Source organism: Leptonychotes weddellii, chromosome 7 (genome assembly GCF_054177405.1).
Source record: "Leptonychotes weddellii isolate Sample4059 chromosome 7, ASM5417740v2, whole genome shotgun sequence".
NCBI classification, from domain to species: domain Eukaryota; kingdom Metazoa; phylum Chordata; class Mammalia; order Carnivora; family Phocidae; genus Leptonychotes; species Leptonychotes weddellii.
In genome coordinates, this window is record NC_138375.1 from 81,123,554 (window position 1) to 81,150,987 (window position 27,434).

The following is a 27,434-nucleotide window of genomic DNA, read 5'->3' on the forward strand; positions in this document are numbered from 1 at the left end:
TTTTCTTCAAGGAGCTTTATGGGTTTTGGTCTTTTTTTCTTTTTTAAGATTTTATTCATTTATTTGAGAGAGAGAGTGAGCGAACTAGAGAGAGAGAGCACAAGCAGGAAGAGGAGCAGAGAGAGAGGGAGAAACAGACACTCTGCTGAGCAGGGAGCCCAACTCGACTTGGACACAGGGGGCTCGATCCTGGGACTCCAGGATCATGACCTGAGCCGAAAAGGCAGATGCTTAACAAACTGAGCCACCCAGGCACCCCTCGTTTTAGGTCTTACATTGAAGTTTTTAATCTATTTTGAGTTCACTTTTGTGTATGCTGTAAGATAGTGGGCCAATTTCATTCTTTTGCATGTGGCTGTCCAATATTCCCAACACCATTTATTGAAGGGACTGTCCTTTCCACATTGCATATTCTTGGCTCCTCTGTCATAAATTGATTATATATGCATGGATTTATTTCTGTGCTCTCTATTCTGTTCTATTGATCTATGTGTCTATTTTTATGCCGAGACCATACTGTTTTGATTATTACCATAGCTTTATAATATAGTTTGAAATCCGGAAGCATGATGCTCTTCTTTCTCAAGATTGCTGGGCTGTAAAGATTTGGAGTCTTTTGTGGTTCCATACAAATTTATAGGATTGCCTGTTCTTTTTCTGTGAAAAAAGCCATTGGAATTTTGATAGCAATTGCACTGAATCTTAGACTGCTTTGGGTAGTATGAATGTTTTTAACAATATTAATTCTTCCAATCCATGAGAATGGAATACCTTTCTATTCATTTTTGTCATCTTCAATTTCTTTCATCAATGTCTTATAGTTTTTAGTGTATAGGTTTTTCATCTCCTTGGTTAAATTTATTCCTAGGTGTTTTATTCTTTTTGATGAAATTGTAAATGGGTTTTCTTAATTTCTCTTTCTGATAGTTTGTCTCTTTGCTGTTGGTTTGTAGAAACACAACAACTTTTCATGTATTGGTTTTGTATCCTGCAATTTTACTGAATTCATTAGTTCTAACACTTTTTTTTAAATTTTAAATTAAAAAAACATTTTTAAAATTAACATATAATGTATTATTTGTTTCAAGGGTACAGGTCTGTGATTCATCAGTCTTACACAACACACAGTGCTCACCACAACACATACCCTCCCCAAAGTCCATCACCTAGTTACCCCATCTCCCCACCTCCTCTCCTCCAGCAACCCTCAGTTTGTTTTCTATGATTAAGAGTTCTTGTTTGTCTCCCTCTCTGGTTTCCTCTTGGTTCATTTTTTCCCTCTCCTCCCCTATGATCCTCTGCCTTGTTTCTTAAATTCCGCATATCAGTGAGATCATATGATAATTGTCTTTCTCTGATTGATTTCTTTCACTTAGCATAATACCCTCTAGTTCCATCCACGTTGTTGCAAATGGCAAGATTTCATTTTTTTGATGGCTGCGGAATATTTCATTGTGTGTATGTATATATATATATATATATATATATATATATATATGCACACACACACATCTTTATCCATTCATCTCTCTATGAACATCTGGGCTCTTTCCATAGTTGGGCTACTGTGGACATTGCTTCTATAAACATTGGGGTGCAGGTATCCCTTCGGATCACTACATTTGTATCTTTGGGGTAAATACTGAATTGTACAATTGCTGGTCATAGGGTAGCTCTATTTTCAACTTTTTGAGGAACCTCCATACTGTTTTCCAGAGTGGCTGCACCAGCTTGCATTCCCACCAACAGTGTAGGAGGGTTCCCCTTTCTCTGCATCCTCACCAACATCTGTTGTTTCCTGATTTGTTAATTTTAGCCATTCTGACTGGTGTGAGGTGGTATCTCATTGAGGTTTTGATTTGGATTTCCCTGATGCCGAGTGATGTTGAGCACTTTTTCATGTGTCTCTTGGCCATTTGTATGTCTTCTTTGGAGAAATGTCTGTTCATGTCTTCTGCTCATTTCTTGATTGGATTATTTGTTCTTTGGGTGTTGAGTTTGATAAGTTCTTTATAGATTTTGGATACTAGCCATTTATCTGATATGTGATTTGCAAATATCTTCTCATTCTGGCAGTTGTCTTTTGGTTTTGTTGACTGTTTCCTTGCTGTGCAAAAGTTTTTTATCTTGATGAAGTCCCAATAGTTCATTTTTGCCTTTGTTTCCCTTGCCTTTGGAGACTGTCTTGCAAGAGGTGCTGCAGCTGAGGTCCAAGAGGTTGCTGTCTGTGTTCTCCTCTAGGATTTTGATGGATTCCTATCTCATATTTAGATCTTTTTGATGGAGTGTTTAGGGCTTTCTATATATAGTATTGTGTCATCTGCAAATAGTGACAACTTCTTCTCTTCCAATTTTGATGCCTTTTCTTTTTTTTTTTTTTTTTGCCTAATTGCTGTGGCTAGGACTTCCACCACTATGTTGAATAAAAGTGGCAAGAGTGGGCATCCTTATCTTATGCCTGATCCAATGTTGAATATGATGTTAGCTATAGGTCTGTCATATATGGTTTTTAATATGTTGAAGTATGTTTCCTCTATACCAGCTTTGTTAAGAGTTTTTATCATAAACAGATGTTGAATTTTGTTGAATGCTTTTTCTGCATCTATTGAGAAGATCATATAATTTTTATCCTTCATTTTGTTAATGTGGTATATCACACTGACTCATTTGCAGATGTTGAACCATCCTTCTATCCCTAGAATGAATCCCACTTGATCATGGTGTATGATCCGTCTAATGTATTATTGAATTTGGTTTGCTAACATTTTGTTGGGGGCTTTTGAATCTATGTCATCAGGGATATTGGATTGTAATTTTCCTTTCTTGTGACAACTTTGTATGGTTTTGGTAATAGGATAATGCTGGGCTTGTAAATGAGTTTGGTAGAGTTTCCTCCTCTTCTATTTTTTTCTATTAAACCTAAACTTTATTTAAGGTTTATGCACTGATATTTAGAAGTAATATTGATCAGAGCCAATAATCCAGGACAACTAATTTTCTTTCTTTCCTTTCTTTCTTTCTTTCTTTCTTTCTTTCTTTCTTTCTTTCTCTCTCTCTCTCTCTCTCTTTCTCTTTCTCTACTTACTTTTTCTTTAGGTTTTCCTGGACTTCACAATTAATTTGAACGCAAACTCTAAATCGGGATAAAGGCACATTTGGTGAGTAGATTGTATGTGTCATTTCTTTCACAAGGACCTTCAAGTGTCAGTTTTATGTACTGGTATCATTTAATTTTTCACATTATGCAGGCCAAGACCTTGTCCCGTATCCTCATATATTTTTTAAGATCCAAGCCTCATGGTTACTGAACTAAATTCAGTGTGTAACATGTTTGTTATAAACAACATGGCATCTGGTATCCCCCAGACCAAGTGATCTGAGAGAGAGGCAGCAACCAAGATGGTGGCTGCTGTGTCTTTTATAACTGAATATCAGAAGTGGCATACCAATTCTTCTGACATATTCTATTGGTCCCACCAATAGACCAACTCTAGTATAATATGAGAGGGGATTACACAAGGGTGTTAATACCATGAGGTGGGGATCATTAGGAGCCACCATAGATGATGGCTACCAGGGTACATATTCACATTTAAATTCTATTAAATCTAGTCTATACTGATAGATCATGACAGCAATGTATTCCCAGCACCCTAGACAATATCTGACAAATAGTAGGCTCCTAATAATTTTTAATAACCAACTAGCTAATTTTATATTATCATAGATATATTATAGCATAGATAGTTGGGTTTTAGGTTTTTCTAGAAGGATTTATAGAAGGATATTTTGGCTGCTATAATTTGATAAAGAGAAGTTAAAGGCATGCATAACTACTATGTATATGTAAATTTTAGGCATTACTTCAAAATTTTATTTCACTCAAAGAGGAAGGTTCAAGAGAATGGACATTTAAAATTGTGTTCTAATTTTTACTGTTAGATATATTGTTATTTTGAAATTATTTAAGGTATGTTATAGGATAAAGTATTAAGTAAATAAGTTAATGGTAGGAAAGAAGTTTCCATAGAGAGGAAAACAAGTATAAAATATTAAAACATTTTGTGATTTTAAATTTGAACTGGAAATATCAGTGAACACTCATGAGTCTACCCACTCATCCAACCAAACAACAGATTCTACTAATTTCCCTAATTTTAGAAAAGGCTTAGAAACAATGATAATCTAGCAGTGATGAGTATTCCAAATTACTGTTTTTCATTAAAAGGAATTAGGGCTCCTTGGAGAAATGGCTGATTCTAAATCTGAAACAGAAAATTTTCAAGATTAGCCTGGGATGTCTTATGCCAGAAAGCAGGAACTATCAAATTCTAATGTGGTCATATTAAAAAGATATATAATACAGCTTGAAGGAGGTCCCATTGACCTCAGATAAGGCAACTTACACATCAAAAAGATTTAAACAGAATATGTAAAAAATTATGAGTCCATGATGAGACAAAATAATTAAAAAATAGAACAATACCAAACAAAACACACTAACCTCAAGATAATGATTCCAATGGAGTTTTCTAGGATACCAACTCATTACTCTAACAACTAACAAAAAAATCAGGGATTTATTCTACCCGAATAATAGTTGACATAAGAATGACCCTTTTTTTAGTTGAATTACAACGGACATAAAATATCCTATTAGTTTCAGGTGTAAATCACAGTGATTTGATATTTTATAAATATTTTATAAATGAATGCCAGAAAACAAACCACGCAACTGAGTGATGGGCCAAAGACTCTAAGAGAAACCTCACCAAAGAAGAGATCAGATGGCAAATAAACATATGAGGAGAGGCTCCACATTATATGTCATCAGGGAAATGCAAATTAAAACAACTAGATACCACTAAACATCAATTAGAATGGCCAAAATCTGGAACACTGACAACACCAAATGCTAGTGAGTATGTGGAGCAACAAGAAATCTCATCCACTGTTGGTAGAATATAAAATGGTATGGCCACTTGGAAGACATTTTGGTGGTTTCTTACAAAACTAAACATACTCTTGTCATATGACCCAGGAAGGCTGCTTCTTGATATTTTCCCAAATGAACTGAAAACTTATGTCAATACAAAAATCTGCACATAGATGGTTATAGCAGTTTTTTTCATAATTTCCAAAATTTGGAAAATAAACCTGGAACATCCAGACAGTGGAATATTATTCAGCATTAAAAAGAAATAAGCTATCAAGCCATGAAAAGACATGGAGGAAACTTAAATGCTTATTACTAAGTGAAAAAAACTGATCCGAAAAAGCTGCATACTGTATGACTCCAACTGTATGACCTTCTGGAAAAGTCAAAACTATGAAGCCAGTAAAAAAATCAGTGGTTTCCAAGGGTGGGGGTGATAGTAGGGATGAATAGGTAGAGTAAAGAGGATTTTTAGGACAGTGAAACTACTCTGCATGATACTATAACGATGGCTACATGTTTGTGTTTTTTTGTTTGTTTGTTTGTTTGATACATGTATTTGTCCAAACCCACAGAATGTAAAACACCAGGAGTGAATCCTAATGTAAACTATGGACTCTGGGTGATTACGATGTTTCAAAACGTAGGTTTAAACCCGCTGTAACAAATGTATGACTCTGGTGGGGGTTGCCGCTAATGGGAGAGGCTATGCATGTGTGGGGGCAGGGGTATACATATATATCTATACCGTTCCCTCAATTGTGCTGTGAGCCAGAAGTGCTCTAAAAAAAACAGTGTTAATAAATTTAAAAAAATGTAAGAGGTCTGTGATTTGGGTCAACATAATAGCGTGTTTGGCAATTATGAGTAAAAACGAACTGGCACCTGGAGATATAGGTCTGAGCTATCATTACACACACGGAAGGTAAATTAATAGCATTCTTGCTTTCTTGGTCATGAGCTAATTCGGAAAATATGATAAGGCCTGGATATTCAGCCTTGGTGTAGACATGTTCATCAATAAGGTAATTCCATTTTCCGTGGATTGATCTGAGAGAGCCCAAAGTACCACGTGGGTCATACCACAGTGCATTTGTTTTTCCTCCATTTATTTGATCCAGGCTCAAGATAGATTATTTGCCTGGTTTGGTTTACACCTTTGTTTTCCCCATGAAATTTTTTAAGTATACAAGGTGAGGGACCAGGTCTTATTCAGGTTTGTCAATCACTATTTCCTGAAGCAAAGAACTATTCAAAGTAAAGATAAGAAAATTCACTTGGACTCACACATTCCAGGCCTAAAAGAAGCCAGGTTACCTGACTATTTATAAAAGTGGAATTAATAGCACTTCACAAGTTTACAGATATAAAGATGGCCACAAAGTCTCAATGTGTATAGCATTTGTGTAATCACATGGTTGCAGAAAAATCAATCTCCTGAAACATTCTCTCAGCAGTAACAATGACAACCCTATTCTGTTTCTTTTGCTAATCTTAATGTGAGTTATTGACTGTGTGGAGGTGGGAGGCGAGAAGCAGCTGTTCACATGGGTGGTATACAAGATAATCTTAAAGATTCTCTGGCCCAAATTATTTTCACTCTTTTCTATTTCTTATGCTTGCAAATCCTATATTTTTAATACTAAGAAAGGCCCTGCTTGAATATGGAAAAGAAATTAAAAAGTGGTCTGTTTCCACACTGATAACCACTTGGCCTCTATGTTCTTGCTACCTCACCACTGTCTATGTTTTTCTCATCAGCGGCACACCCAGGCAGAAAAGAGGGACTCCCTAGGTAACAGAGGCTTCCCTCGGAGTGGGAGGACCTGGGTTTCCTTGCTAAAAACTCCAAACAAACTCTTAAGATCCATTTAACATAATTAAATTCTTGGTGGTGAAGAACTGATCAATGGGGCCGATCCAGGTACAGTGTCCCAGCATAAAGACGCTGTATGTCTTTGGAAGGAGGAAAGTAGATAGACATGTTTTCTTCCAGTTTGGAAACTGCAGATATTCTATTTTTCTTTCTTTAAATAACTAATTCTGGCATTTGGGGACAGATGATTTTATCCAAATTTCAATTCATAAAATTTCTCATATGTCTGAGCACTTTCTGCATTTGACCCAAGAAGTACATGCCATAAAAATCAACAGAGTATTTTCTTTAGAATACTAGGAACATACAGAAATCTCAGCAGAGATACTGTTGTACCACATATGTTTTGATAAACAACACTTTTCAAAGCTTTTGTATTTTATTCACCCAAGATTTTAACAAGAAATAAATCTGAAGAGGCTAGTGGCATGAATGGATCTTCTATGAGGAAAGGGAATATCTATCCCTAGTTTTCAATTATAGAGCGAACACCTAGGCAAACATCAACCATGAAAGGATACGAACAAAGATTTGGGCAATTAAAATGCTACCAGTTACAGCACAAAAGGGATAAGAAGTATGCTTTTGTCTTTTCAATCAGTTGCATTTTAGTTATTTGAAGACAAAATATTCCAATGAACATCTTTCAGTACTATTTTTAGTAGTTCTTTAGAATGTTTTTATGTTTAATTAGAAGTTTGATTTCATATTACCCTGAACACTATTCATTGGGGGTACAGACACAAGAAAGGGATTAAACATATTAATATAATTAATATCTAATCAATAGCTATTAACTGATATGTAGGAAAATTAAACATATCAGTTGAGCCTATTTATGGCATGAACTAATTTAAAAACCAACAAGCTTTGGGACGTATGCATAAATAAAACAAAAGCATAATGTAGTCTCTCTTTTTACCATACTTTTAGCAAATGTAGCAAATGAGCATAGAAATATAAAAAATACATAAGCCAGGGATTAATTAGTCACTTTACAAAAAAAAAAGGCTTTTATTTTAAGAAAGTATTTTTACAGGAAGTATTTCTGTAAGTATTAATATATAACTCTTTTTATAATTATTTTATACATTACTACCTTTAAAGGATGCTAGTAGTTGCCCACCATGAGATATTCTTGTGTTGAGCCAGGGGACAACTTATAAAAAAATTCTTGAATGATACTCAGAAATATTTTAATCCTCATGTGTCAATTTCTTTCAGTGGGAGTGATGATACAAAAAAAAAGACAACTGTCAAAAGTACCATTTTTTAAAATATGTCACATAAATCATTAATATGAGTTGATTTTATGATGGAAGACTGCAGGTCAATTTTAAATATAAGAAAACAAGTCACATGGCCAAGTACTAAATAATGGACATGAAACTTGTCACTAACATTCTTTTTTATTTTAAATTCCTTTTCTGTACTTTTTGCTACCCTTATACCTACTTTTTCCTGTCTCCACTATGCCTGTCTCTCTGCCCTCTACCTTGTATCTTCTGCTTTCCTTCCTTGCTGTCTATACCCTATGTCTACAGTGATACCCAGTGACATTTCCAACACTGCTTGGTTCTCTGTTAGCATATATTATTATATTTAGATATTAGTAAATTAGTATATATGAGTATATTAGAGCATAGCAATATGGACTATGGAGCTGCTAGGTTATCCAACTCACTGGGCACATCAAAGGCTTATTACCTATGAAACAAGCAGCTATATCCACATTTTAACCTCTTTGATCTAAAGGAAATCTGATTTGTATTTATTTGATCTAAAGGAAATTTCTCGGAGTTTGACTTTATTTTCAGAGGATCAATCTGAACATTGATTTCAAACTCTGAAAAATAAGCCCTTCCAATACTCCTTAGCTAGACAGATGAATAATTAGTAATCAATAGGTAAGGTGGATAAAGCAGTCAGTTCTCATGACTTCTAGTTACGTTTATCTACGACACACCTGAGAATTTGATTTGGTAAATACACAAAGAAAAACAAGGGGAATAGTGTTTAACGTAGAAAAGGACTCAAAATGAAGGAAAAATGTAACGTTCTAGAGTAAACAAATCTTAAAATAGTGCCTTTTCCTGTCCACAAAATAAGCTGTGTCACAACTGAGCAGGCATAGTCATTGTTGATTTTTCCCTGTCTGCTGTGTTACAATCTATGTTGATTGCAGTCCAAGAATAGGGCATGTATGAAAAAGATTGGTGAGTGACAGCGGTCAAATAATACAACTGTCATAGATTTGCCGATGTAGGTTTCCGGATTCCAGGGGTGCCGGCCACTTGTGAAGCTACCGTACAACTAGCATCATCACATGTTTATATTGAGGCCATTTATCTCAAAGACTTTGGCGGCGCAGCTAATGCCATAATCGCCCAGATGGTACATGAATCAGGTATTTGAATGGTTATTTACTTAGCCACTTTCGGATTTGTTTGAATTGGATTTTTAAAAAGTAGAACATTAATAATGAAAGTTATATCAATTACTTATAGATTAATAGAACCAAATATGGAGGTAAAACAATAAATGAGGTTAATTTTTTGTTAATCTCTGAGTGAGGACATACAGAAAATACCATATAGTTGTATTTTCTTATACTTTAACCAATTAAACATATCGATGTTTTTGACTCTTCCCAAAGCTCTGAGTATTGATTGCCTCACATCCCAAGGTGTCAGTTTCTTGCTTACCCTGTTATCTCTTCTCCTTGGTCAAGTTTACACTACCTCAACTGAGTTACAAATGTCTATTTATATAAAAAGACTGTGGATAACCTCACACTGTTCATTCTCTGCCCTACCGTTGCTGTAATTTTCCTGTGTGTTTTCTATTCATTTATTAATCCAGAACACTAGAAAGATAGAGGAGGTATCTGTAGATTTGCTTGTATTTTGAGGAAACATTATTTGTACAGGTGATTTCCAAGTCTAACCACACTACTAGAACTCTACAGTTCTTTCCCTTAAAAGACTCCAAGAGAAGGGAATGCAGTCCAGTTATTTCTATTTACTTATGTGTAATCTGACCAGTTTACGTGATCAAAATCATACAACTTGTGAGAAACACAAGTAAACCAAAGCCGCAGGCTTCTAGTTCCAGTTCAGTGCCTTGCCCCTTGTCCACTGTCACCTATCTGCTCAAATATATATGACATTCACTGCACTTAGAGTATAGATATGGATGCTACTACAGGAGTTTTCAAATGACACCAAATTCACACCCAATTGTTTTTCGTATCATAAACAGCAATAGCAATTGAGCTTATAGATAAAGGAGCACTTCACGATATTTTCTTACAACTCTTTTTTTTAAGTAGGGGAAGATTTTATTAGATGATCTCTATTGTCCCTTCCAGTTTTAATATCCTTGGAAGTCATGAATCATCCTGGAACACATTGGTATGCAGCAAATGGCAAGAGGCATGCCTTTGTAAATTTAAAATGTTGTGATAGTGCACATTTACGGCTGAAAACATAGAATAAGAATAACCATCACAGTTGAAATTATTCTCCCTTTAATGTTGCTATATCTCATACTATCCTGACCCCGCTATTTTCCCATCTCATTCCCCATCAATCCACATAACGTGCTCTGTCCATAAATGCAGTGTGGTGGCATCAAAAGAGAACGGGCTTTGGCATATGATAGAAATAGTATTTGAATCCAGGCTGTGTGACTTTGAACTACATACTTAATCTTTTTCTGAGTCTCAGTTTCTTCCACTTAGATTACACGAACATAAGTCTGTGGAGGTGGTTATGAGGATCAGTGATCATAAGTGGATATGTTGCGATACAATACTGATAATAGTCAGATTCTTCTTATTTTTCTAAAACAAGTATTATGCAGATTTAAAGGATGGGGGGAGAAGGAGGAGGCAGAGAACCCAGTATGTCCCTTCAAACATTTTATTGTAAAACTCACTTTCCTCTTTGCTCTTATAATACTCTGCTCTGCTCAAATGCAAGAGACAAATATAGGTCACTGCTATTTTACAAAAATTCATTTAAAGCACAGTTTTACTTTGGTTGACTCCAACATTAATGCTTATAGTCTCAATTACAATGGTGTCTGCCCGACTAGCTGAAATATCTTAAGGCACATTTCTTATCTTGCTCTATGTTGCTTATACCTTATATCGTAAATGAGTTCTCATTGGTTTCAGGTGAAAGTATGATGGGACAAAATGCTGGATTTAGTTAATGATGTGTAGTGGTGGTTAGTTAAAATGAGGGCCTAATATCAATATATACCAAGTAGAGAGAAGAAAAGAAATTGAAGAGAAAATAAAATATGAAAGAAAAGTTAATCTAAGCCCATGAGCAGTATGCTTGATATTCCTGAATCGAAAGCAGGTGGAATGAAGGAAAGGACTATAAAAATTGTGAAAGATGTGGGAATAAAAGGTTTCGAAGGAAAAAACATATTAACTTGTCTTTCATGGTTCCTCTTTTCTAAGATTAAAGTGATTGCACTGAATGCATTTTTAAAAATTGTTTTTGAATGCATTTCTTAAAAAATTATTTTACTAGCAATCAAAGTAATTTATGTTCACTGTAAAAATTTTGGGATATATGGCAAAACAAAGGGGAGAAAACTAAAGTTTTCCCCCAAGATAACCACTGTTAACTTCTGGTATCTTTTCATCTGTTCTTTTTTTTATGCATAATCTATATATAATCTTATTTCTTACAAAATGTGGATGTTAGTATGCAAACAGCTTAAAATAATTCTGGTATGGTTTTTATATATGTAAAAAGGAGAAAGACTGTATAATGAATACCCATGTGCCATTGACAATTATCAAGATGTGGCCATCTTGCTTTATGTCTACCTTCTGCTATTCCTGCAGTCTTGAATTATTTTAAAGCAAATCCATTTAATAAATAAACACTTCAATATTTATCTCTAAAAGATAAGAACTCTTGCACAAAACAAAACACAATATCAATCATTAACAAATTAACAACAATTTCTTCATATCTTCAAAGAGCCACATTATTATTGCTTTTTAATCTGGCTTCTCTTTGACAATATCATGGTCATCCTTTATTCACAGTATAAGTCTATTGCATAGAAATGGTGAACTAATTTGTATTGATAAATAAGTATATGAGTGCCTATTTTCCTGTATTTCACCCAAATTGGATCTTATCATTCTTTTCTTTTTGAAGATTTTACTTATTTATTTATTTTATAGAGTGTGGCCAGCTGGGGGAGGGGCAGAGGGGGAAGAGCAGAGGGGGAGGGAAAGTGAGAGAGAATCTCAAGCAGACTCCATCCTGGGTGCAGAGCCTGAGGCAGGGCTGAATCTCACGACCCTGAGATCATGACCTGAGCGGAAACCAAGAGTCAGATGCTTAACTGACTGAGCCACCCAGGTGCCAGAGATCTTACCATTCTTTTAATCATTGTCAATTTATTAGATTAAAACCATAAGCATTTTTTTTAAAGATTTTATTTATTTATTTGACAGAGACAGACACAGTGAGAGAGGGAACACAAGCAGGGTGAGTGGGAGAGGGAGAAGCAGAGTTCCTGCTGAGCAGGGAGCCCGATGCGGGGCTCGATCCCAGGACCCTGGGATCAGGACCTGAGCCAAAGGCAGATGCCCAACGACTGAGCCACCCAGCATTTTGTTCATATGTTTATTATTCACTTATACTTTTATGAATTGCTTATTCATGCTTTTACTTCGTTACTATTGAAGTTTTGCTTTTTTCTTATTGATTTGTAAGAGTTCTTCACAAGCCTGTATATGTTCTCAGATTATTCATACTGGCTAGTATTGCCATAATTTTACCGTATGTTTTCTATTTATTTACTAAACTAGGACACTGGAGAGAAACAATATGCACCTGTGTATTATTTATATTGTGGGGAAACACTTATTTTTCCAGATACCTTCCAAACCTAGTTGCAATGCCCCCTTCCCTGTTTCACAATGGATGTTAACTCTTTGCCATATATATTGCAAATATTGCAAATATCTTCTCATTGTCATTTATTTTTCTCCTTTGTTTACAGTAGTAAAATTTCCTTATCTCAAGATAAACATAAATAGACTAATTTTCTTCCTATATTTTTATCATTTCATTTTCTATTTTAAAACCTTAACTCAGTCTCAAATTATTGTAATATGAGGCATGAATTTGTTATAAATTTACCTTCATCCTAAATTGCTAGCTAATTGGTCCACTGCATTTGAGTAGACCATTTTTTTCCCAATGACTCTATATGCCTTCTTTGTCACTTAAGTTACACATTGAATAATTTTAAAATATACACTATATGTTTAAAAAATATATATGTGTGAGATATATATATGTGTGTGTGGCATATATATACATATACACACACACATATATACACACACACATACACACACATATATGTATAGTAAAAGCAGGGACCTAAGAAATGGGATGTTTTAACTGAGAGTAGAAAAAAGGCAGTCTACATAGGGTGTAGTGCTTCACTGGCATCTAGGAAATAAGAGGAAACTCTAAATATTTTTAAAGAACAAACAATGAAAAATTGTGTAAATGAAATAAAATGATACCTGTGAATTGCAAATTTTTCCCATTTTAAGTTTGCTGAGGACTTATCAGACAACAAAGCTAGCTTTTCCCAAGTTTACCTCTGTGTACCATCCCATACTATACCTTTTACTTATTTAACATTTATTTAGCCCCACTATGTGCCAGGCATTTTGCTAGGAGCTAGTTATACAAAAAAGAATATGATTTAGTCCATGCCCTTAAGGAGTTCATACTTTCATTGGCTGCACTTTTTTATATTTTGTTGTAATTATCTGTTTATGGGCCTAAATCTCTTCCCAGACTATGACCTTCTGCAGAACAGTGTCCATGGTTTATTCATATTCTAATCCCTAGTGTTTAGAATAATTCCTGCCACATAGTAGCTGCTGATCAATGAATATTTGTTGAATTCCCTGGGAGCAGAATCCCATTATTTCCAGGGTCACTTCTACCCGTACTCATCTGCCAAGAGGTGATAAGCATTTATTGTTGCAAATGAGTGAGTTTTTCTCCCATGCTCAGGCTATGCTACACAACTTTCTTTGTCTCCTACAAATCCACCCTCTGTCCTTCTTCACCCGTCCCCTCTCTCTCCTACACCAGGGCTGCCCTGTTTCCATTACATCAGTGGTTTCCAACTCCCCAGCCTTTTCCCTCCGAGGCTTTCTCAGGCCGGGTGTGTTCCTCCACAGAAAAGTCTGTAGTCTTGGGGCACCTGGGTGGCTCAGTCATTAAAGCGTCTGCCTTCGGCTCAGGTCATGGTCCCAGGGTCCTGGGATCGAGCCCCGGATCGGGCTCCCTGCTCCACGGGAGGCCTGCTTCTCCCTATCCCGCTCCCCTCGCTTGTGTTCCCTCTCTCGCTGTGTCTCTCTCTGTCAAATAAATAAATAAAATCTTAAAAAAAAAAAAAAGTCTGTAGTCTTCCCAAACTGGCCTGTTGTGTGATACACTCTTTTCTTTTGGCTTCCAGTGACTTCCTTCCTTCATCCTTCTAAGTCTGTGGTGGTGGCTGACTGGCAGCTAATAGCCCTGGGTTCCTGATAATCTTTTGGGGTTTCAATATATGCCCCATCCACTCCTTTTGGAATAATCTTTTTGTAAATAAAACCTCTTCACATTATACTGTTTTAAGTGTGTCATCTATTTGTTTTTTTTTTCAATATTTTATTATTATTATTATTACTACTACTGCTTTTTCTGGAGAGTATACACATGTTGGGGTAGGAGGGGAAAGATACGTAGGTTAGAAGTAAGGTTGTGCATGTGCAGGAAAACAGTTTTCTGTTTGAAGGATTCCAATAGTTTGAAAAGTAGTTCCAAAGACTGAAGTATACTCTGGCAGAAGGATCAGAGAAAATAAGAGAGGTGAAACTTGAATACCTCTAAAAATAAATGGGCTCAGAAGGTGCAATGATCAATTGGTGAGTCACACTGAGCTGTGTTAATTATTTATTTTTTTATTTATCTTATCCCAACATTAACTATGCCTGTCTTGGGACACTCAATGGTTTTTTTGTTTCTTGACGAGTTTCCAAGAAAACCTATGTGCCATTATTTATCTAAAGGTGATAACTGCCCATCCCAAACAAAGAATTCTATTCTACACATATTAGTTGAGTTACAAAAGCCCCATCAAGCTTCATAGGATCATGGTCTAAAACTTTCAGGAGTAATTATTAAAGGTCTCCAAAAGGATATAATTCACTGATCTAACTTTTATTTTCCTTGATTCTTATGGTGCATTGAGTAGTGTTCATTTTCTTCAAAAGCACAGACTCCAAGGGAATAAATTATACCGTTCTTTTGGACACTTGACTCACAATTCTGGTGGATCATTCATTGAGTGCTTGCTACTGTGTTTTTCATACATTATAGATAAGGGGAGATGTAGACAAAAATATGCTAGACATTTATACTTATTTCATTTATTCTTTCATTCAACAAGCTTTTATGAGAACTAATTAAATAATAGATGTCATGATAGTTAGGCACTGAGGAATTCTAAATGAATAAGACGTCTCATTTTTCTCAAGGTACTTAAGCGAAGATTGATGGGCTGTGAAAATGAATTTCATTAAAGGTAAAGGCACTTTCCCTTTCTGTTACAAAGATATAGGAAGAACTACTTTACCTTCATTGTGAGCTTTGCAAAGTGGCTGTTGTGGGAGTAGCTCCAAGGACCTCACGGAGATTGTCTCCAAATTGTGCATGGTTCCTGGTGTTTCTGATGGTGATGGATCTGTAAGAATTAACCTCCTCTACATTCTGAGACTTTACTTTCAGTAGTAATATTTTCATAATGTATCACAGTTGCAAAACTCATCTCTAGTATTGCAAGTTCAGACAAGATAAACTGCAGGTTTGATTTTTGTTTTGGTCGAAGGAAGATCTATATTACAGAAAGCCCTTAAATGTGCAGAACCGAGGAAGGCATGAGAGTTTTCTTTGGTGTAGAAGCTGTTAATGTAACTGCAATAGGTACTTGATGTCACTCACCCCAACATCTTGATATTGAAGTGATTTTTCTATATATTAGATGTATTTATTTGAAGCATTAGTACTATTTCATCATTCCCCACTGAATAAACTTTAGTAGGAAGATGGCATGTGCTGGGAAACTAGTAACTCTCGCTTTTAAGTTACTATTTAATTCATGACTTTGCTATTACTCTTGTCTCCTTGCATTTCCTCATGGCACTCCGTTTCATTAATAATAGAAAGGTCTCTAGTTTTAACACACTTCATTTTTATGCACTGAAGTCCTTTCTGCTGGCATTTGCTGATATTTCTCGCGAGCTGCTTCTATTTCTGATGATACCACTGTGCTTTGAAACAATATTTTTTTTCAGAAAGGATAAAGGAACATTTTTAAAAATTCTGTATTAGGAGGAATATTTAGTCTTTATGCAGCTTCTGAAAACCAAATAATAGATTTTAAATAAGTTCCCTTTAGTAGTACATACAGGCTGCTCTAGACAGAAGAGTGCTGGCGGTCTCAGGGAGTTATGTCCTCTGTGTCCTGTCACTGAGAGCTCTGACAAGGCCCTGCAAATGTGCAGTGCCACCCAGGCACGGTTCCTATGTTCTACAAATAAAAAGCGAGTAAATATTAATAAGCAGCAGCCTCGGACTGTAATTGTGAATGAAAGCAAGGAAGCAATACTGATTCTCAGGAGAAAATGTAGTAAGAGCTTTAAGATTTAAAATTCCAATGAACAGTCGTTTGTCCATATTATGAGAAGCAAAAGTATTTCCATTTGCCCTCTTACCTAAGACAGTCCTATTCCTGACATGTTGAGAGCTTAGATTACTTAGAGAATGATCTAAAACACACTTCAAAGAGTCAGTGACTTTCTATGAAGACTGTATTATCTTTTCTGTGAAGATCAGGGATGTGTATCAGAAAATTAGATTAATTACGGAAATTTTGTCTTATTTTATTTTATATACTACAAAATTGTTCTCTTATTTAAAATATTGAAGATAGTCCTGAATATACAATAAGCACCCAAGGGAGCTACTTTCTTTCTTCTTAAAGACCCCATAGGAGGGGATTCCCTTTCCTTGCCCTGCGTTATGCTGAAACTGCTACTTGACTCATATAAGGATTTAAGCAAAGTAAAAGGACCACTCACATACAAAAATCAGCCTCATTACGTTTTCTATTTTATAAATGTTAGGAGTAAGTAAAATGTCAAGCACTTGTTAAAAAGCTATCCTTGAATTCAGGTGTTTTCAATTGATATTATTAAATATTAGCAATTAAGGCCTAAACGTCCCTCAAAAGCACCAGGCAAATCTTGTTTTTAAGGACAGGGAGACAAAGCTTGTTTTTTTTTTTTTTTTTCAATCTGGTTCTTAAATTAACTTGGCTTCAGAAATCAAACTGTTTTAAATCATTATCAATAATTAACTAAAAAACGATGTTCTACATTTTTGAAGGTACACATTGTTTTTTTCCAAAGCATTAGCTTTAATTTCAGGAGAGTAGTCTTTAAAGAGAGAAGCCAAATGCATCTTCAAAAAAGCTAGAGATATGATTTCCTCTCTCTCATTAATATGCTCTTGGCACTGAAAAACACATCTTATTTAAATAACTTCTTACTAATGGCCTCCACAAAACTCCCATCTAGCCACATTCTTTCCATATGTCTCTGTCAATTCAATGGTTATTTACTATACGAGTCAGTTTTTATTTACAAAGCTAGAAATTTTTTTAATGCGAGAAATATGTTTATCTCTGAGAATTTATATTTTGGACTGTGCTCTCAATTTTTCTTACAGGATTGCCTTGCTTTTCCATCTTAAAGAAAAAGCCTTTTAAAAATTGGAAAAGTATTATTTTGTGATAAAATGAATAATTAGTAATCTAATGTTCCAGATTTTACTAGCTAGTGGCTATAAAATAGGATCATGCTTTCTTTCAATTCCCCAATGACTGTAGCTTGAGCACCTACCAGCCTACTCACTGGAATTAAGACTTCCTTACTTCTGAGAGTTTTCCTAGGCCCTGCTCAGGACCAGGTGGCCTCCTCATTAAACTGCTGCCCTTGCTGTTCGTCCTGCTCGAGAGACCACTAAACATACAGGCTCAGCTCTCCTGTCCTCCAAGAATGACAGCTACCACCACTGCCTTTCTGATCCCACACAAGCCTGATGCCTGCTCTCCTCCCTCTGAAATAGGAGACCGACGTCTCCCCAACTCCCCACAGTACCGTTGAGACCGGGTTAAAATGATAAGTAGACTTTATGAAAGGTTTTGGCATCATGGAAGGAAAGTTGGTGACAAAGATGGTAACTTGCTATTGCTCTACAAGTGGTTACTCTGAGAGCAGACAGGACCTCGGATCTCTTACTGGTCCAGCTTCAGGCAGGCCGACAGCTCGGCAGGAACGTCCCAGCATACGCATGACCCGGCCCTGTCCACAGTCCGAGGCCTAAAGTGAAGGTGCCGTTAACCCCAGTCTAAGGCCCCAAATCCTCATTTCTGGCATCAGATTGGAACTCATCCAGGATGACTGATGCTGGGAAGATACACTCTCTTCAAGGAAAACTTCCACACCTAGCCACAAAGTTGTGATCTCGCTTCAGGAACTTGTAACACCATAGCTCAAAGAGGTTTTTCTGCCTTCGGTAATGCCTTATTTGAATGCAATCATCCAAGTGGGCCGGGGTTGGCTTTAACCAGTCCAGCTTTTTAGTAGCATGAACTGGAATTAGAATTGGGCCAATAAGACCTCTTCACGTCCTCTCTATCCTTGCTTTACATTTCAAATACTCAGATGAGACAGACAACTCTGCATATATGCAGATATTGATATTTAGAGTATGGCTCAAATCCAGTTTGTCAAAAGAAACATTTTCTAAAGAACACCCATTAAAGCGCTTCTAAAAAATTGCCCAATTTATACCATTAAATGTTAATTTCCCATTCTGAAACACTGACTTTGGAGTTTTTTCATTGAGTTTGGGGTCTTCCTCCAAACAATGAGTTGGTACTCCTCTGGTTTTCCCTAGGAACAAAGTGACAGGCTTCCTCAAGTACCCCACCCAAGAATGTAGGACTTTTTCATAACTTTGGAGGTAGCACATTAGGGGTCTTATAGGGACTGTCAACAGCAGAGAGAGCAGTGTGAAGAGAAGGCCACCAAGTCTTTAAAAGTCTCGAGTTTTAGAATCCAGAGTACCCTGTAAAATAACTCCTCTAAAATCCAATGGCTGCCTCAGAACAACAATTTTTTATTTTCAGGAGTCTCCGTTGGGCAAGCCTGGACCCCAGAGTCTGGGCTCGGAGCTACAGGCTACACGTTGGGTTCAGGCCTGCTACAGCTATCTCATTTGGGAGCCTAGGTTAGAGTGGCTAGTGAGGCCTGTTCTTCTCAGGGCAGATCCCCAGAGCTCAAAGAGCCACTCAAGTGCATGAGCACATTCAAGCTTATGCTTGAGTCACCGGTCAAAAAAAGATGTACGGCCAAGCCCAGGGTTAAGGGATGGGGAAGTTCACTTAATCCTCTTGTCCACAAAGTTGTGGTAAGGGTGTGGATGCACAGTTCTACAACAGAGGAACATCAGTTTTGTCCAATAATTCAATCTCCTTTCCTGGACCACCACAGACTTTACCTAGCTACTCTTTCTTTTGTGTCTGGCCTTGCTCCATATCCTCAGTAGTTACAACTGATTTGGTCACCCCTCTGCTTAAGTCAGAAGTTCCATTTTAGGAGAAAATTTAAACTTTTTTAGTAAAAACAGTAAGTTCATCCTGGTTAGTTGTATGGCATGTTTCATTTCTGTTATTTGTGCTGTCTCTCTCCCTTTCTCTCTCTCTCTCCCCACTGCTGACCTTCTAAAGCTAGGGTTCTCTGTACCTGTTACTTCTCTGAACACCTAAACTTTTTCAAGGCTTGTTGTTTTGTGCATGTTATTTCTTCTTACAGAGATTTATTTTATTTATTCGACAAAAAGGTATTAAATGCCTGTGCTGTGCCAGGTGCCCAGAAAGATAAGAGACACACTGGAGAACAAAATAAAATTTGTCCATCACTCAGAGAGCTTACAGGAGAGGGAGGGAATGCATCCTCCCCACCCCTTCTTTGCCACAGTGAACATGCAGTATTTTTTGGGGGGAGTTTTGATCCCCTACGCCTTCCTCTGTTTTTCCCAGGGGGAGTTAAATTCTTCCTTTTTAATGGTCTCATACTACTTTGCATTAGTGCAGTTAGGTAATATTTTGAAATACAATTAATGCTTTTCTTCTTTCTGTAGTCCCCCTCTTTCCCTCCTCCCTATTCTTTGCCCAGGACAGTTTTTGGACAAGAAACCCCCCCTCTGCCCACAAAAAAACCCCACATGAAGCTATTGTGGACATTTTAATAGGTGACTGCAGGAAAAATAACAAGATACAATGGTGTGCCATTGGAGGTGGAGAATCCAGCAGAAAGCAGAGAGAACATAGGCCTTGTCTCCCCGATGAAAAGGATTTTGCCGGCCTGGGGAATGGAGGGAGAGAAAGAGATCTGTGGGTCCGGGGCAGAGAGGACGATGTCTGTGCTCTTTCTGGGAGTGCCCTGAGCATGACGGTGTCAGTACTAAGAATCACAACAATGACAGCACGGGTAGTAATAGTGGCTACCTGTTACTGAACACTTACCATGGGCCAGGCATTGCGACTTTACTTCGAGTTACCTCATTTTGCCCTCACAACTCTGTGAGGTATGTAACAGGCACACCCTTACTTTACAGGTGGAAATCCGAAGAGTAGGAAATAGAAAACAAAATGTGCCTGAGGTCACGAGATATGGCATGCTCAGGGTGTGAATCTAAGTGATGCCAAAGTTGGCCTTCTTAAACAATTCATGATTCTGCCTCCCTGTTGCAAAGCCACCAAACCAGTTGCCTGAGGAACTTAGGCAGAGAAAGCCAGCTGAAGCCCTGTAAAAATGTCTTGTCTCTCGTGCAGGACACAGAGATTGGCAAGCAGTCCTGAGCCCAAAGAGTCCTACAGACAGGGCAAACAACGAACAATAACCAGAGGCAGGTGCTCCCTCCTTCCTCCCCTATTCCAACGACCCGGGTAAGAGGATTGGATTGAAAGAACTAGGAATTACCAACGTCAAATTTTCCACTAGCTTGGAAGATGGGGGCTGGTGTAAAAAATAATTAAGCATAGTTATAGAAAATAATAAATATATTTCTTGTACATACAAGTTTGTAAAATGAGATTTATACCCATTACATAGATTATCTCTATTCTCTCTCTCATCACTTTGCAGTACAATTGGAGTGCTTCCTGTAGATTACAAATAATTAGAAGTTAGGAAATTTCTTTGACTTTGTTACGGATATGCAGTAGAGTGCCAGGCTACCATTGGTCGAGGGATCATTGAAATATCCTTAATAAGATATCTCTATTACTCTATTTTTGCCTCCACTAAGTTCTGCTCACTTAAAATGTTGAAGTCTTAATTATGAATATAAAGTTCATTAACACAAATAGCTTAATAGCTTAGACCTCAAATGATCTTGCTCTTATAAGTGTATTTCCTTTTTTTTTTACCCCTTTCTTTATTCTTTTTTAAAAAAGATTTTATTTATTTATTTGAGATATACATAGAGAGAGAGTGAGAAAGCACAAACAGGAGGAGTGACAGAAGGAGAGGGAGAAGCAGACTCTCCACTGAGCAGGGAGCCTGATGTGGGACTCGATACCAGGACCCTGGGATCATGACCTGAGCCGAAGGCAGACGCTTAACCGACTGAGCCACCCAGGCGCCCTACCCCTTTCTTCATTCTTAAGATAATCCTTTGAGGATATATCAGAGACTGTAACATGAAAATATTTTAGACAAAATGTTCATTACCCACAGTCCGTACTTTCTAAGGGCAAAGGGAACTTACACACTGTAATGAGAGTAGCTGCAGAATTCATCAAGAAAACGGTGTTGATGAAGAGGAAGAGGAAGTGCCTTCTCCGTGGAGGAATGATGCCAGAGAGAAGTGTGACAGATGACTCAGCAGAAGGTCTTACTACTACTGTCAAGGGCCAGAGAGCCAAGTACTGTCACCTGACGGGAAAGCCAGCCAAGGAATCAAGACTGCTCCTAGTACTGAAGCAACTTCCTGTAAATCAGAACTAACGTTGGTATGTGTGGTGACTAGCTAACCACTTAGTTGCTGCCCTTCTTAGTCACTTTCTTCCTATTCCTCCACTTCTTTGTGGTCCTGTGAGCTCACCAACTCTACAGTCCCACTGACCTCGAGAGGTTTTTCTTTTTCTCTTGAGTAGATATCAGTGTTTACAGCTTCTATTTGAATTCATGGAGAACGATTATGTCAGCAACACCAAGGTACGTGCATACACTTTCAAGTCTGAACTAAAACTGTAAGGCACTTGAGGAAAAGCCTAGGTTCTTATGCTCATTCCTTCATTCACTCACAGACCATTCGGTCACGACCTATGGTTTACTACATGTTGTACTCTGGTTGCTGGGACTCACACATTCGCTGGGGAGATGGAGATGTGAATAACTTCTATGCGTGATACTTACCATGGGCACCAGAACACAGGCATTCTCCAGATCCAAGAGAGCACAGAAGGGGGAAGGCAGTCCAGAAAATAGAGGAGGATTTCTAGACTTTGAGCTCAATCCTGAAGGATGACGAGCAGTTTGCCAACCGGCTCAGAGAAGAGACGGCACCCAGGAAAAAAGAACAGCATTTTTGAAGGCCCAGCATCATGAAAGTGCACCATGTAATTTCATATGTCAGGGTGGGGTGTGAAAAGAGAAGAGGGGAGTTGAGATAGGGAAGAAAGCAAGGCTGTAATTGGCTTTGTGTGCTGTACTTTACAATTTAGAGATTGTTACAGATTTTACTAATAGAGTTAGTTTTTAACGGCAACTAGTAATTCTGTTGGCCCACTGGGGACTGATGTGAATGTGTTATTCCTCTCCACGGATGGCAACTGTCACTAGTGATAGGGCAGGAACAGCTGAATCCAGCAGGGACAAAACCAAGTAGGGTGCAGAGCTGGCCAGGGTCTACTGCATTGATGGGCACATGATGGGTGCCTGCGAATGTCCTCGACTTACTGGGGATCGGTATGTGCGCATACAATGATATTCGGTTCTATAATTGGTATAAAGAAAAGTGGGCTGGGGCGGAGTATAAATCTTGGAGCTCACTCAGGTACTAGAAATTCTTAATTACGCCTCTGCTCACAATTACACACAAAGAGTTGCCCTTCAGGTTCCTGTGGGACATGAGTAATAGCTATAATACGTGAATGTATCTCTGACCCAACCCTTCCTTAGTAAATGGGGGAGTACCTCAGTTCAAGAGAAAAAGAGAAGCATTAGAAGAACTGGTGTGAGAGATAAAATCCTTGAGAAAAAGTCCTTGTTGGTTTTTCTCAAAGGTTTAATCCCCCCCACCCCTGCCCCCCATCAAAATTAGTCAGCGGGGCAGAGTGGTTCAGAGCAAACTTTGGAGATAGATCACTCTAGGCTCTTATTCTGACTCTACCAATTAACAGTTGTGGGACCTGTGGCAAGTCAGGTGACATCTCTTAACCTAATTTCTCAACTGTAAACTGGGCATAATAGGACCTATGTCGAGAATAAGAAGAACCAAACAAGGTAATCTGGAAAGTACTTAGCACAATGCCCGTTGCAGTAATCACAAACTAAATTGGTCTTTGTCAGGGTTTTCCAATAAAGGATCTCTTTGGATCTGAAACACATTGGTCACAGCCTTTTCTTTTAAAGTAAACTTTTCTTGCCTATTCCCAAATGCATTACGTCCTGTTCATGTCACATCATAAACCTCTGTCTCTCCTCTCTCTTCTAATGCTTGCTGTTAGGAGCCACAAGGCCCTATTCCCCTCCCCATCTTCCCCCACCTTTTTCTTAAGTAAACTCTACATCCAGCCTGGGGCTTGAACTCACAGCCTCAAGATCAAGACTTGCATGCTCTACTGATTGAGCTTCGATTCTTCAGTAATCATGTCAGGCAGTATTTTTTGAGCTGTGGAATAACACACTAACAATTAATTTGACTATATTTTTTGTCTGCTTGTAAGAACTTGCTCAGGGCTGAAGAAAATCTGAGATCTTTTCTCACTCTAAGTTGACTCCTTAATCAACGAAAACTGGAAAACTAAAAACTGAAAGTCACTAGGTACAGGATAGCAACTCATTTAAATAATCTTTATACGGCCAAATATTATTTCTTACACTAAAAAACTTGACATTAGAGTGACAATATTGGAAATCCTGGGCTAGTTATATCTCAGTGAAGATTATTTGCATTCAAACTTGAAATCAGGAAGGCTTTTCCAAATAACCAAGAAAACGCCACCACCTGCGAGAGATAAGTTTTGCATAATGATAATTTAGCATATAGAAGATGGGATTTTGAATGAAAAGTCTAGGTTAAAAGATCATGCATTCTCTGGCATCATTTTGGTTTCCTATTAACTTACTGTGTTTTAGTTCTCTCATCTAAAATAGCATCAACAAGTCCTTACTTTCCTTTGTTTATAGATCTATTTACCTATCTATGTCTCGCATATGTGAGAACGGTCTGTGTTCCTTGGAGGAAAGCTACTATTTAAATTCAGGGTGTTATTCCTGGAAATGGTAAAAGCCCTGAAGCAGGAATATGCACACTGACCTGCGTGCTGCAGTTGGCAGCCTTCAGGATTCCTGTATGTTTCATTCTCAAGTCATAAAGCTGACAGGTGGGCCCTCAGGTGCACCGGGGAGGTGGAAAGTGTTATGTTTTTATTTGGGGATGGCATGGACCATGTCGTACGTAACATGCTGTAGATAAAGACTTAGAAAAGCATCTTAGGTTCTTATTGCCATCCTTGAGGGTCTCGGTGTTATTCATAACAGAACTACCACAGTGTAGCATCTGAGGCATTTTCTATGGCAATGAAAAATAGAAAAGCCAGTACGACGTGTATGTGGACAGAAAGAATAGTAAGAACTGGTAGGGCCTGTTCCACTCTTCCTTCCTGTGAAATCTGATCTATAGTATCTTTTCTATTGTTTTCTGGCACAAATCTAAATTCTTTGTATTGAACAGTGTCTTAATATTCTGGACTTTGGGTGCCTTATAAGCAGTTACATGGTTTTCATTTTCTCATGACTCAGTTCAGCCAATCTCCCAACCTGTGTAAATATCTTCAGCTTTGTGTTGAAATCTTTGTTTTGCTTTACAAGCCCAATATTATCTTGTAGCAGGTGCAGATTCTGTGTTTTCTGAGTTCTTAACGAACATAAATCCCCAGTGGAGATATTTGTCATTCCTTGCATGCCATTGTTCTGATAATGATGCTTATAAAACACAGAGAGACCCTCTCCTAGATTCCATGGCTAAGCATATGTTTCAAGAAAGGCCAATGATCATCAGGAAATGTGGAAATGCCTACGAGCTTTTATAGATATATGTGTGTGTCTTTGAGTAAGTTTGCTAGAGATAAAAGCCATTTTATTTATTGCAACCCTTTGCCTTCAGTGCAGTTCACACAAAGTGTGTCACACCGTGAAATTGTTATATATGACCTTTTCTTTGCTGCTGGAGTCATTTAGTTGTTAAAACATAATTTAAAATAATTACTGGAAATGGGCATGATCAGAGAAGTGTTCCAGGGCAACTTTGCAAATAAATACAGAACATTTATAAGCATACTTTTTAAACCAGTTTCCTAAACGCTACTTAAGAGGTATCTGGGTGAGGGAAAAACGAAACTGGTATTGTCTAGCATTCATGTAGCGTGCATCATAATTTTCCGGAAGCAAGCATCTGGAAATAACAGAATGGTGCACTGACGTCTCTCTCTCTCTTTCTCTCTCTCTCTGTAGTTGACAGAAGGAATGACTGGGGATGGAATCTCTGAGGTCAATGACTGTCATGTTAATAAGGTTACCTTTAGGATACCTTGCAACCTGCGAGATACAGTGACAGATGCTGTCTTTACAACCTTCTCTTGAACATTTAGAAAGTTGCATGCCTGGGGCACCTGGGTGGCTCAGTCGGTAAAGCGGCTGCCTTCGGCTCAAGTCATGATCCCAGGGTCCTGGGATGGAGCCCTGTGTCGGGCTCCCTACTCAGCAGGGAGCCTACTTCTCCCTCTCCCTCTGCTGCTCCCCCTGCTTGTGCTCTTTCTCTGTCAACTAACTAACTAACTCAATAAATAAAATCTTAAAAACAAAGAAAGTTGCATGCCCATCCTAAAATAAATATGATGATATGAGTGATTCAAGAAAGCTTTGTTAGAAGAGTCCTCCTGCCTCTTTGTTTAGGTCAAAGTAAATAAATAATGCTTTTCACAGATACTTTGTTGTGGAATTATTGTCTCTTTCCCCTGACTCACATGTGAATTTAAAATGCAACATGTAAAATAGAGGGATAAATCTGACAGAAGCTTTTTTTTTCTTCTTTATAATCAGTATAGCATTAATATGGGAGTATTTGCTTTCTCCACAAATAGATTCGGAAAACAACATAACAAAATTAGGACAGCAGCAACAGGAGCTTTTAAAATATGTTTTTAGAAGCAGGACGTGGGGGCGTCTGGGTGGCTCAGTTGTTGGGCATCTGCCTTCGGCTCAGGTCATGACCCCGGGGTCCTGGGATCCAGCCCCGCATCGGGCTCCCTACTCTATGGGAAGCCTGCCTCTCCCTCTCCCACTCCCCCTGCTTGTGTTCCCGCTCTCGCTGTGTCTCTCTCTGTCAGATAAATAAATAAAATCTTTAAAAAAAAAAGAAAAACAGGACATGAAGGTGTCCTTTAAGACTTCTTAGGCTGCCTGTAAATCAGTATTAGTCGGTGCTCCCAGGGACCCGGATTCTCTAGCTACAAGTACTACTGACACATCCCAGCATCTGGGGTCTCCTGGGCCCACTGACAGCAGAGCTGAGGCCACTGAGTAAGTCAAGGCTATCAGGTCTTTGCAAATACCACCAGCTGTAAATTTAAACAACAGTTGAATAAAAAATTGTACATTTCATTAACTGGAGAGGTAGATATTTCCGGGCATAGAAACCTGCCATAAAGGAAGAAAATCTAGGCATTTCCTCCTTCCGTTAGCTCTATAACCCTCCATCTCAAAAAAAGTGCTACAGATACGTAGTAGATGAAGGGATAGTAGATGAAGGGATAGGAGGAGTTCTGTAATTCTTTTGGTTTTTATGTGTATCACTGGCCTCTGAGGCCAGCTGGCTAAGCAGGGACTATTTCTAGCCTAAAGGAAGCTCTAAGGAAGACCTTGTGATTTAGTTGCTAAGTAAGTATTTCTGCAGATGCTGTTATCTTTAGGTAATGATGTCCTACTTTGCAAATGAAACTCTGCATTTATTTTGGAGGAATAGATCTCAGAAATCTTGAGCTTTCTAATTTGGGATTCTGCTATTAACTACTGGTGTTCCTAAAGACATTGACTCTCATTTCTAAAGCACTGGCCTGGATGGGGGCAAATTTCTCTTTGGCTTTATGACTCCGCTTGTGTTTGAGTGCCCACCAGGACTGAAAATATTCTTGTTTCCCAGCCGGAATGGAAAA

The 27,434-nt window shown here is 37.9% G+C and overlaps 1 long non-coding RNA gene across 1 annotated transcript in view; it reads right to left on the reverse strand.

Annotated features, from left to right (window-relative positions):
• The window catches only part of LOC145722659 (uncharacterized), a 139,887-nt gene that overhangs the window by 44,627 nt on the left and 67,826 nt on the right, over positions 1-27,434 (reverse strand). The gene's annotated exons all lie outside the window — the stretch shown is intronic.